Genomic DNA, 13,783 nt, shown 5'->3' with positions numbered 1-13,783 from the left:
CACGACTCAGTCTGGGTCATTATCGACAGATTGACCAAATCAGCTCATTTCCTACCCATCAAAACAACTCACACAGTGGATAAGCTCGCTGAACTCTACATAAAGGAGATTCTACGTCTTCATGGGATTCCTAGCTTGATTGTTTTTTACTGTGATGCTCGCTTCACATCCAGGTTCTGGAAGAGATTTCAAGAGAATCTGGGAACTCGCTTGCAGTTTAGTACTGCTTTTCACCCGCAAACCGATGGTCAAAGCGAACGAACGATCCAAGTGTTGGAAGACATGCTGCGAGCTTGTGTTTTAGACTTCCAGGGCTCGTGGAGTCGTTATCTTCCGCTAGTTGAGTGCTCATACAACAACAGCTATCAGGCAACAATTGGTATGGCGCCGTATGAAGCTTTGTATGGGTGGAAGTGTCGCTCTCCAGTTCACTGGGATAAAGCCGGCGACAGCAAGTCTATTGGATCTGAGATGCTTGAGCAGACCACATAAGCGGTTAAGAAAATCCAAGCTCGAATGAAAACGTTCCAGAGTCGTCAGAAAAACTACGCTGACAGCCATATGAGGCCTCTAGAGTTTGAAGCAGAAGAGAAAGTTTTTCTGAAGATCTCACCTATGCCGCGAGTTATGAGGTTTGGGATAAAAGGGAAGCTCAGTGTTGTCGCTCGTTTTCGGACAACGATTTAGGAGCCTAAAGCGGCTAGACCCAAGGCCAGACCAAGTGATCTCACTTCGGCTCGAGCGTGTCGGACTTGGTATCCCAAGTCGTCCCTTAGCTATTGTTGTCGCTCGTTTTCGGACAACGATTTAGGAGCCCAAAGTGGTTAGACCAAAGGCCAGACCAAGTGGTCTCACTTCGGCTCGAGCGTGTCAGACTTGGTATCCCAAGTCGTCTCTTAGCTGTAGATGAAGCTCACCTCGTCTCAATACCTAAAAAGCAGTAGAGGATACGTGAACTACAAAGGGGAAACAGAGGGGTTGCCTCAGTTTACCTCTCCGACGCTCAAACTTTGTAGGGTTGAGGTAGATTGTAGAGGGTTTGAGTGTTTAGAGGCCAAGACTTGAGAGAAACGAGCGAAATACGAGTTCGACAGCGTTTCAGTACTCAAATTCGGATTACCTGGGTCAAGGGAGGAACCCTTGTATTTATAGGCGGCCAAGGGTTATTTTGGGAACCCCTTTGCCGAGTGACAATTTTGGGTTGGCCATTGGCCGGCTGAAAGCTTGGGCCGGCCAATGGCCGGCTGAACATAAGGAGCTGACTCGGCCATTGGCCGAGTGAACAACCTGGCCGGCTGAAGATTTCACTCGGCCATTGGCCGAGTGAATGTGCTGAACCTTCGGCCGGCCATTGGCCGGTTGAGCCTGACCCCTGGGGCCGGCCATGGGTTGGTTGGGCCGGCCAATGGCCGAGGCAAGGTTTCATCGTTCGAGGCCTCACGCCGATCGTGCGGGGCGAAGTGACTCCTGTTGTCGGTCGTTTTCGGAAAACCCGAGATGCCAAGAAGGCACGTCGCTCAAAGGGCCGATGGTCAGGCCGGAGGTTCTGAAGAGCGGCAAATCTTCAAGCCCTCGCCCAAACTCCTGACTCCTCGAGTCGAGCTTCGCTCCTGGAGTCGAGCCTTGAGTCAATCTCCTCAAGTCGAGCTTCGCTCCTCGAGTCGAGCCTTGAATTGTTCCTCGAGTCGAGCCTTTAATTGTTCCTCGAGTCGAGCCTCGAGTCATTCTCGAGTCACTCCTCGAGTCAAGTCGCTATTCGCTCTCGTCGAGTCGAGCCTTGCTCCTCGAATCGAGTCACTCTCGTCAAGTGGAAAGCTTCATATTTCACGTGGGAAGAATGATATTCGAAGGCCCGCGAAAGCCCGACAAGACGAGCCGTTCATCACGCACATTTTCACGCTACGCCGGCCGGCCGCGCCAGACAGGCGCGCGCCGCGCGCTCCATGCGCCGCGCGACCTGCGCCGCGCCCGGTGACCCTCGCGCCGCGCCCCATGACCCGCGTGCCGCGCGTTGTGCGCCGCTCTTTGTGTGCCGCGCGCACCGTGCGCCTCCACTTGATGGCATGCCATTGAATCCTATTCAAGATACAAAATTCTCTTCATCTCCTATCGACACGCTCGATTTCTTACTCGCCTCTGCTTCTCTGGATGCCATATTTGGCCTGAAGCAGACTCTCTTCTCCCTCCCTCGTTCTCAAAGGTTCCGAAGCACTCACGGGGACTTCCCGGACGTCGCTCCCTTTGACCGAACGTTCTCCGGTGCTCAAGCACGCCTCTAGGGTTCTCACCTAAGTTACCCTCGCGCGTCTAACACGCTAGACGCCTACGCGATCTCCAAAGTTATGAGACGCCGCCGAGGACTCCTCGCGTCCCGTCTCCTTCGTCGAGCACGCCTCTCCGCTAAGGCTCCGCGCCTCATACTGCGTCCTACACGCTTGAACTACGTTCTGACCTGATCCCACCCACGGGTATGTAGGCAGCCGACAACCAAGGCACGGTCACTCCTCCTCCTCACCCCCTACCTCTCCCGAGAGGCGGGTTGATCGGAGAAAACCCTAGCTCGAGACTATCGAGTTCCCACTCTTGGCCCGGGTGCGATCACTTGGTCCGGCCTTGGATCGAACCGCCCGAGGTTTTAAATAGTTGTTCATTTTCGTGCGACAACATTTTGGCGCTAGAAGGAGGGGACTTCCCGACCTATTCAGCCCGAAATCCCTTCTATTCATCTTCTTCTTTTCTTCTGCGAACTCAACCTTCTCGAACTTGAGAAACGATGAGTAGCCAACCACCCGTACGTTCTGAGGGCGTGAACAACCCCGAAAACGTCACCGGGACCAGGAAATACTTCTTGCGCTCCCAAGCGCATGGTGACGAAGAGTCGCTCCACGAAGAGAGCTCGACCCGCTCGCCGACTGAAGGCGAAGAACGGAAGGTACCACAGCCGACTGGCTGCGAAGCAACCTATGCGTGACACGACGATCCCCAACGGGGATCCTGAGAACCTCAACGAGGAAAGCCGCGACCCTGATTATGAGGGTACAGGTGAGTCGGGGGATATCGAGACTTCTCTCACGAAGGACGGGGAACTCCCCGCCGTGTTTGAATCCGGTCCGTCGAATCCCTTACCCCGAACAGGGGATGCGCCGGTAGCTTCTCAAGAGGGGAATTCCCGACGTTCGGCTCTCGACCGACTAGGTCCGAGGGAGAATGTTGCGGAAAGTCAGGGCGCGCGGAGAGCGCACCGCCGCAAGCAAAGCCGGCGCCTCCGTACGGCCAGCCCTGATCTTAGGGACCACCTCACTGCTCAATGCATTGGGCGTGGCAATGATCTGAGAGAGCGACTAAGCTCTAGACCCAATATCCCACTGGCAGCCCCAACTAACGGGAACCGCCGCGCAGGACAAGGGTCTAACGAAAGGCTACAGGTGACTCCTCCCGATCAAGGGGTTACTCCAAGGACCGGTCTCGATGTGGTCACTATGATCCACAACCTTCGAAATGAGGTATGAGATCTCCGAGAATACGGAAGAGGTGGAAGTGCCTACGGAGTCGTTGAGGAGAACTCATCGCCTTTCACTACTCAAATATTGGCTGAGGTTTGTACGGGGAATTTCAAGCTCCCGAACCTCGCTCCCTATGATGGGAAAGCAGATCCTGCTTACCACATCCAGCAATATGAAACCTGGATGACGATGCAGGGTGTTTCTCCTGGTGCCATGTGCCAAGCTTTTAGTTTGACCCTCGCCGGACCCGGCTTTGAGTGGTTCAAAAACTTAAGGCAAGGAAGCATCCACTCGTTCAAAGACCTGAAGGACATGTTCCTAGCACGGTTCGCTACGTCTATGGTCCAAAAGAAGACCAAGATGTACCTGTGGTCAATCAGGCAAGAGAGTGGCGAGTCTCTTAGACGATACCTCGCCCGATTCACTGAAGAGTCAAACAAGGTCGACCGCTTTGACGACAGTGACGCAATTGCCGCTATCATAGAAGGCTTGCGCACAAGTGACTTCCTCAAGTCTGTCGTCGGCCGTGTCCCTTCCACCATGGCCGAGTTAATGACTCGAGCTAAGACCTTCATGGGAGTCGAAGACTACCTCGACGGCCGCAAGAGCACTAATCAAAGCTCTCGCCGCCGAGAAGAACCTAGCCGCGAGCAGAGCGAACCTCGTAAAAGGCGAAACAAGGGGAACCGGGTTCCTAGCAACCAACCCCGTGTACCTCAGAAACCGCGACTTGCGGAAAACCTCAAAGGGTACTCGTCATTCACGCCGCTGAATACGGCACCGGAAAGGATCTTGGCTCTGGCACGTGACAAGTTCACGCCCCCGGCTCCAATGAAGAAGGATCCCGCAACTCGCGACCGATCCAGGTATTGTGAGTTCCATCGAGAATACGGTCATTTGACCTCGGAATGCTACAACCTCAAAAGGCAAATCGAGGCTCTGATCCAACGGGGCGAGCTGAAGGAGTTTGTGTTGCGCATGATCGGCGCTGCGGGCCCCACCGCGAACAGACAACAGTCTGGTCAAGGAGGAGGAGCAGCCGCTTCTGCCAACCAAACCACGGCTACTGCCAACGCCAACCCGCAACTGCACGTGGTAACCACCATAGTGGGAGGTCCACAAGATGGGGATTCGGCCCGACAACGGAAGAAATTCCTTAGGGCCGTGTCTCAGGAAGACGCTGCTATGCACGTCAACTTCACATATGAAGAACTTCCGTCCGTGCCTCACGAGACGATGTATTTCACCAATGAAGAGGCCAAGCGAGTTGTGCATCCGCACAATGACGCGATCGTGCTCAAGGCCCAAGTGGCCAATAACTTGGTGAAAAGGGTTCTCATCGATAACGGCAGCGCTGCCGACATAATTTTCAAGTCCATCCTAGAGCGCATGAAGCTCGGGGGGCTGCGCCCGACTCCGACCCAAACGCCATTGTTTGGGTTCACTGGGGAAAAGGTTATGACCGAGGGCATCATCGACCTGCCGGTCACCTTTGGGACCCCTGGAGGAATCGAAGCCGTTCACATGGTCCCATTCCTAGTGGTCGATCAAGAGTCGCCCTACAACTTAATCATCGGGCGACCCACGTTGAACCGGCTAAGGGCAATCACTTCCACGTATCACCTACTGGTGAAGTTCCCTACCGAAGGGGGAATTGGCATCATGGCTGGAGACCAATCCCAAGCCAGAATATGCTACGTGCAAGGAGTTGATGGCAAGTCCGCGGGAAAAGCGGTCAACACAATCTTCCAACTGGAAGACGATTACACATGCAACCTAAGGGATGCAAGGAAGTTCGGAGAACTTGACCCCCGTGATGAAATCGAAAGACTTAAGGTGGAAACCTCCGATGATCTTGTGCCAATCGTCCTGGACGAGTCGAAGCCTGATCAGGTTGTAAAAATCGGCACCCGACTTCCACTCGCCATCAAAACTCAGCTTACCGCCTTCCTTAGGGAGTTCAAGGATGTTTTTGCATGGACTCATGCGGACATGCCCGGAATCGATCCCGAGGTAATAGTGCACCGACTGAACGACGACCCAAAAGTCGCCGAAAAAGTACAGGCTAGACGAACGTTCAACCCAGAACGATACCTGGCCATGAATGAAGAGGTCGAGAAACTCCTCACCGTAAACTTCATTCGAGAGGCTAAGTACCCCAAGTGGGTCACCAACGTGGTAATGGTAAAAAAGCCCAACGGGAAGTGGCGAATTTGTATAGACTACAAAGATCTTAACAAAGCCTGCCCTAAGGACTGCTTTCCACTCCCGCGCATCGAACAACTGGTGGACGCCACGGCCGGCCATGAACTTCTAAGCTTCATGGACGCCTATTCCGGCTACAACCAAATTCGAATGCACGACCCCATTCAAATTAAGACGACCTTTGTCACCGATCGAGGTCTCTACTGTTACAAGGTCATGCCTTTCGGCCTTAAGAACGCGGGAGCAACGTACCAACGCTTGGTAAATCGGATCTTCGCCGATCAAATCGGCAAGACGATGGAAGTGTACGTGGATGACATGCTCGTTAAAAGCCTGCTGGCAACCAATCACGTACGCGACCTAAGGGAGATGTTCACAATTCTCCGCCGATATAAAATGAAACTCAACCCCAATAAGTGCGTATTCGGGGTTGAATCCGGAAAGTTCCTCGGTTATATCGTCAGCCGACGAGGCATAGAGGCGAACCCGGAAAAAATCAAGGCACTCCTTGAAATGAAGTCGCCAAGACGAGTTAAAGAGGTACAAAGCCTGACCGGTCGGATTGCCGCTCTAACACGCTTCGTGTCTAAAGCCACCGACAAGTGTCAACCGTTCTTCAAAGCTCTGAAGAAGACGGACGGCTTTGAGTGGACGGACGAATGCGAAAATGCCTTCCAAGAAATGAAGGCTTACTTTGGGACCCCACCATTCCTCTCTAAACCGAGAGAGGGCGAGACGCTATACGTGTATCTCGCCGTCTCCGAAAGAGCTGTAAGTGCTGTCCTTGCCCGCGAAGAAAACAAGGTCCAGTGGCCGATCTACTACGTGAGCAAAGCCTTACTCGACGCGGAAACGCGCTACACCGAGATTGAGAAACTTTCTCTGGCTCTCGTAACGGCAGCTAAGAAGCTACGACCGTACTTCCAAGCTCACCCAATTGCGGTGCCAACTGAGCATCCAATCGGTAAAGCTCTTCAAAAGGGAACATCGACTCGCATGGCGATCTGGTCCCAAGAATTAACCGAGTACGGGATTGAGTTCCACCCAAGAACGGCTATAAAGGGGCAAGCCTTAGCCGACTTCGTGGCAGAATTCTCCTACGCTCCCGATATGGGAAGAGCGGAAGCCGACCTTAGCGACGATACGCTAACTCGGAAAAGGAAGGTAGACCCAACGGGTCCCATCTGGGAGTTATACGTAGACGTAGCATCTAATGCTCGGGGGGCTGGCGCCGGAATAATCCTGATTAATCCCGACGGGGAAAAGCTGCGATACGCCCTTCACTACGGCTTCCAAGCCTCCAACAATGAAGCTGATTACGAGGCGCTCATTGTAGGGATAGAGCTGGCACAGAAACTCGGCTCCCATAACCTGCGAATACACTGCGACTCGCAGTTGATCGTAAACCAGGTTAGAGGAGATTACACCGCCAAGGAACCCAACATGATCGCGTACCTGGCTAAGACAAACTCCAAACTCGAGGCCTTCTCTTGGTTCGAGATTCACCAAATCCCGAGAGAACAAAATTCGGAGGCTGACGCGCTTGCTCGCCTCGGATCTGGCATCGACGAAGACGGATTAGGGACCGTACCCATTGAATCTCTCCCACGACCATCCGTCTCCCGAGACGAAGTCGGGACCATAGAGGTGGCATCTCAGCCCACTTGGATGGACTCAATTGCCGAGTTTTTGCGAAGAAGGGAACTCCCCGAAGACCGCAAGGAAGCCGATAAACTGAGGGCCTTAGCATCCAAATACACGCTCCGTGAGGGCATACTCTATAAGCGCGGTTACTCGACACCGCTGCTCCGATGCCTCGATAGCGTTGAGTCGACCAAGGTCCTCCGCGAAATCCATGAGGGCATCTGCGGAAACCACGCCGCGGGAACTTCCCTTGCGCTCAAAGCGCTTAAGCAAGGCTATTTCTGGCCTACCATGAAGCGAGATGCTTGCGAATGGGCAAGGCGTTGCGATAAATGCCAGCACTTCGCGGAAATTCCGCGACAGCCCCCGACCCCGTTAAGCAGCATCGTTGTCCCACGTCCCTTTGCTAAGTGGGGCGTGGACATCATTGGCAAGCTCCCTAGAGCGCCAAGGCAATACGAGTACGCCATTATCGCCATCGACTACTTCACTAAGTTGGTAGAGGCCTAGCCGCTTGCCAGAATAACTGAAGCAAACACGACAAACTTCATCTGGAAGAACATCATATGCAGGCACGGTATCCCCGCCTCGATTGTGACCGACAACGGGGCACAATTTGACAACGCGCGAGTAAGAGATATCTGCGATCAACTGAAGATCAGCAAGACCTTCTCCTCGCCGCGTCATCCTCAGGCCAACGGCCAAGTCGAGGCAGTCAACAAGACTATCAAAAGCAACCTGAAAAAGAAGCTCGAAGACAAGAAAGGCGCCTGGGCCGAGGAATTGCCATTCGTCCTATGGGCATATAGGACAACCGCGCGAAACGCCACCGGTGAGATGCCATTCTCCCTTGCATATGGGGTCGAGGCCGTGGTTCCAATTGAAACCGAGGTACCCACGTTCCGAGTCGATACATTCGACGAAGCGGACAACGACGAGGCCATGCGCCTTGAGTTCGACCTGATCGATGAAAAGAGAGCGGAAGCATTCAGACGCCTCGCCGCACAGAAGCGCAAGGTCGAAAGATACTACAACTCCAAGATCAAAAGGCGAACCTTTGCCGTCGGAAGCCTCGTCCTCAGACGAGTGTTCCAGAACACACAAGTCCAAGGCGCCGGCGTCCTAGGCCCGAACTGGGAAGGCCCTTACAGAGTCCGCAAAGTCATTCACGACGGGACATACTACATCGAGCACACGGACGGAACTCCGATTCGCCACCCGTGGAACGCGGAGCACTTGAGGAAGTACTATCAGTAGCTAGCATCCCCCGCGTTTTTATCGCTTTCATTTCCCATTTTCAATAAGGCCTACGAGCCAATGTTTTAGGATTTTAATTTTCTCGCAAGTTTTTCGCAAAAGTAATAAAACTCAAGTTTTCCGTTTCAAATTTTGTTTTATGCAAGTTTTCTGGTTATCAAACAATTAACTTATAACCCAAAAACTTGGGGGGGCTAGCTATGGTAAGGAAACTCTCAAAAGAACACGCTCCACCAAAAAATTTAAGACGCCTACATGGCGCACTTAAGATGCCTACATGGCGCACGTAAGTCGCGTAAAGGCGCAACCCATAAGACGCCTACATGGCGCACTTAAGACGCCTACAGGCGCACGTAAGTCGCGTAAAGGCGCAACCCATAAGACGCCTACATGGCGCAACTTAAGACGCCTACATGGCGCACGTAAGACGCCTACATGGCGCACTTAAGACGCCTACATGGCGCAACTTAAGACGCCTACATGGCGCACGTAAGACGCCTACATGGCGCACTTAAGATGCCTACATGGCGCAACTTAAGACGCCTACATGGCGCACGTAAGTCGCGTAAAGGCGTAACCCATAAGACGCCTACATGGCGCACTTAAGACGCCTACATGGCGTACGTAAGACGCGTAAAGGCGCAACCCATAAGACGCCTACATGGCGCAACTTAAGACGCCTACATGGCGCACGGAAGACGCGTAAAGGCGCAGCCCGTAAGACGCCTACATGGCGCAACCTTAAGACGCCTACATGGCGCACGTAAGACGCGTAAAGGCGCAGCTCGTAAGACGCCTACATGGCACAACCTAAGACGCCTACATGGCGCACGTAAGACGCGTAAAGGCGCAGCCCGTAAGACGCCTACATGGCGCAACCTTAAGACGCCTACATGGCGCACGTAAGACGCATAAAGGCGCAGCCCGTAAGACGCCTACATGGCGCAACCTAAGACGCCTACATGGCGCACGTAAGATGGTAAAGGCGCAGCCCGTAAGACGCCCACATGGCGCAACCAAAGACGCCTACATGGCGCAACCTAAGACGCCTACATGGCGCACTTAAGACGCCTACATGGCGCAACTTAAGACGCCTACATGGCGCAACCTAAGACGCCTACGTGGTGCACTTAAGACGTCTACATGGCGCACTTAAGACGCCTACATGGCGCAACTTAAGACGCCTACATGGCGCAACCTAAGACGCCTACATGGCCCACTTAAGACGTCTACATGGCGCACTTAAGACGTCTACATGGCGCAACCTAAGACGCCTACATGGCGCAATCCAAGACGCCTGCATGGTGCGCTTAAAACGCCTACCTAGCGCGGCCTGATACGTCCACTTGACGCAATCCGGCACACGTAAGGCGCCTATGTAGCCTGGCTGACCCGCAGTTGAAAATACTGAAAAACGCGAACCATCCAAGTGACTGGCGTGTTTGAAAAGCTACCCTGCTGAGGTAAAAGGATGGGCAAAACCATTGACACAAACAAATCGACCATCCAAGCATGCCACAAAAGATGAATGTGCGAAAATATTCGTAAGAATAAATAAAAAAACTTTTCATAAAAGAAAGAGGCAATTGCCTCGAATCCTAGAAAGCATGCGCTAAGACAAGTGCGCTAAAGGGAAAAATCCTAGTAAGCAAGCGCTAAGACAAGTGCGCTGAATGGAAAAACCTAAAAAGCATGCGCTAAACACTTGCGCGAGAAAAATAAATAAAGGAAAAGGTCACTCGGCGGGAACATCGCCTACAGGATCGGCCCCGTCGAGTGGTGGGAATAGCGAGTTGAAGAAGTCGAAGGTGACCCCCCGAGAAACATTCTCGGTAGCTGTGGCGTCCCAACACTCCACCGCCGCTGCATGCCTTGCCTCCTCGACTCCGACATCAAAGTCGTCTTGGAGGTCGGACGCAAGCTGCTCCGCAGCGACTTTCTCCTCGGTGACCCGAACCACCTCCTCCGCCGAGGAGTCGCGCTTACGCTCCGCACGAACACGGGCAGCCTCACTCGATGTAAGCTGGCCGTGAAGAATGCCAACTTTTTCCGTGCGCGATTCCAACTGACGTCGAAGGTCCCGCGCTTCGCTCCGGAAGACCTCCGTCGATCGAGTCGCCACTTCGAGGGCTTGGCGTTCCATCGTTAGCTCCTCATCCATCTTCGCCACCGCCGCCTGAGCGCGGTCACACTTGCCGCGGGTAACTCCCAATTCCACGCGAGCCTCCTGAAGCTGCTCGCGGAGACTCGCAAACTCTGCCTTTGAGTGAGAACCTTGCTCGGCTTGGGCCAGCTGAGACTTCGCTTGAGCAAGCTCTTCTTGGGCACGGCTCATCCGCCTGATGAGATCGTGAAGGATCTTCTCGCCCCGGGTCGCTCGAGCAAGCACCTGAGAAGGCAAAAACATAATTTAGCAAAAGAAAGGTTCACCACAAACGAGGCAAGGGAAACTTACTCTCTGTGCATCGGAAACGCCGTGACGAAAGAACTCCACGTCGGTGCTGGCCACGACGCTCTTCCACATCTTCATCGAAGATTGAGCGAGGCCCAGGGAACATTCCCCCCTAACCTCCGCGGCCTCCACGTCAACCATCGAGTTTACGCGCTTGGAGTCCGAAGACGTGTTGGGTAAAGCCGAGGAGGAGGGTCGCTTCAAAGAAGCGCGAGGACCACTCCCCGTCCGATGATCGGTATCGGGTTTCTCCCGACCGTTCCGAGCGGCAATCCGGCAACGGACCGCCGCCAACGACTTCGGGTCCCGAGAAGCCTTCGCTAGGCGCGCTCGAGCCCTTGCCCTAGCCGAAGAGACTACAAAAGCAACAAAAGTAAAAAACCTAAGCTAAAAACAAGAAGCAAGAAGTGTGAAAACATCGACATACCTTGCGGATCGCCACTCGAGAGAGATGAAGCGGCACTGGGGGCACTCTCGGTCCGCTGGCTAGGTGGAAATGGCGGGAACCACCCGGTAGAAGCTATCAGCTCAGGGGAACGAAATCGTTCGACGGCTTTCCGAGCCTCCGACATTCCTCGGATCTCCTTCACAAAATCGAGGTCATCGGCCCCTACGTTAGCAGAAAACTCGGCCAAGGGGCCGAACCGGAGCGGCGCATCGCCAAAGGCGTCCGCCGAGACCCACACCCATGGTCGTCGATTATACTTCTCTGAATCGACGATCAGCTTAGTATTCCGGCGGTCGCGGGCCACAAAGAAACTGGGTTGCCCGGGCGCAGGGAAGACCGCGATGAGGTTGCGAAAATCACTCACGGTCATTACCCGCTCAGTCTGGCAATGCCACTCCATGTGGCACATCGCCACTATACGATAGAATGCCGGGCTCATCTGACATGCGTGCACCCCCAGACGGGCGAGAAGCTGCTGAACGATGGGTTGAAACGGCAGCCGTAACCCGCAGTTGAGACTTGCAACTGAAACTGCGGCAAATCCACGACGAGGCCGGAAAGGACGGTCGTCCTGTAAGGGACGGAGAAGCGCCACGGACGACGGAATGGCGAATGCCTCCCGGAGACCAACGAATGTCCGGTAGGTGAGCGAGCTCGAAGCATCGACCCCCGAACAATCGAAGTCCTCGGGAGCAACAAGGCCATCCTCGGGATACCACTCCGTCCTAGCAAGCGACCTCGCCGATACTAACGCCTCAGCGTCAGGAGTCTCGGGCTGAGAACCCCCTGGCTCCACGGAAGGGTCCCTGCCCTCTGACACGACCGCGGCAGCTGCCGACGGTACCTCGGGACACTCCGATGCGAGGCCTTCGGCCCCCGGACATGTCTCTGACTCACCTCCAGGATCTTCAGACTCGGGACCAAAGTCGTCCACGCAGTCTATCTCGTCGAGAACCGACTCTAGCGGAGTCACCGCATCCGCGTCCGTAACATCTCCCGGCACGCCTTGAAAGCCCAAGTCGGACTGCGGCACGTCGAGGCGGACTTTGACGCGGACCCCCCCGCCAACTAAGTTGATCACGAGGCGAGGGGCCGGCTCCCCGGACGTGGGATGATCAAACTCCCCACCTGTATCGTACCCAGTTGGCGCCCACTCTTCAAGAGGCCGAGCAGCGGGCACGGTCGCACCCAGCTCGCCTTCCTCCAGCCACTGCTCTACTCCGCTTGGATTTTCTTCCACGTGCAGAGGAACTTCCCTTAATCCCGCGAAGAGATCATCCTCTGCGTGTTCAGAACCCTGAAACAAGAGAGAGAAATCAATCTCGGGACTCTCAGCTGAGAAAAGGGGAGGGACACCCATAATGCAAGCGTAAAAAAGAAAACAAGCGTAGAGAAAAGAGAAAAAATAAAGTGAGGAATAAAGGGAAGGGGGAGGTCTATTTATAGACTTCTGGGGGGGGTAGGAGTCGAAATCCTACGCCCACAAGGAGCAAAATCGGAGTAAAAACTCCAAAAAGTCAGAGTTCTCCCGCGCGAGGCGAACCAGCCCTGCGCACGGGGCGCGCCGCGCGGGTCATGCAGCACAGACCGCGCGCCGCGCCATCCAGGGCGCGCGCCGAGCGGCCCCCTAAAAAAAAAAAAAAAGTAGAAAAAAGAAGAGGAAAATTTTTTTCCTCGGGGCCACAAGGCACGGGAAATATTTTCCTCAAACACCCAACTAGAAGAACAAAAAGTTCATCGCTGGGACGCCTCCCGAACGACAAACTTGGGGGGCTAATGTTGTCGGTCGTTTTCGAAAAACCCGAGACGCCAAGGCACGTCGCTCAAAGGGCCGATGGTCAGGCCGGAGGTCCTGAAGAGCGGCAAATCTTCAAGCCCTCGCCCAAACTCATGACTCCTCGAGTCGAGCTTCTCTCCTCGAGTCGAGCCTTGAGTCAATCTCCTCAAGTCAAGCTTCGCTCCTCGAGTCGAGCCTTGAATTGTTCCTCGAGTCGAGCCTTAAATTGTTCCTCGAGTCGAGCCTCGAGTCATTCTCGAGTCACTCCTCGAGTCAAGTCGCTAGTCGCTCTCGTCGAGTCGAGCCTTGCTCCTCGAATCGAGTCACTCTCGTCAAGTGGAAAGCTTCATATTTCACGTGGGAAGAATGATATTCGAAGGCCCGCAAAAGCCCGGCAAGACGAGCCGTTCATCACGCACATTTTCACGCTACGCCAGCCGGCCGTGCAGCAGACGGCGCGCCGCGCCAGACAGCTGCGCGCCGCGCGCTCCATGCGC

This window comes from Urtica dioica, chromosome 3 (assembly GCF_054948205.1).
Source record: "Urtica dioica subsp. dioica isolate 48M chromosome 3, U.dioica_male_clone48M_v1_H2, whole genome shotgun sequence".
NCBI lineage: Eukaryota > Viridiplantae > Streptophyta > Magnoliopsida > Rosales > Urticaceae > Urtica > Urtica dioica.
This window is presented reverse-complemented; position numbering follows the sequence as displayed.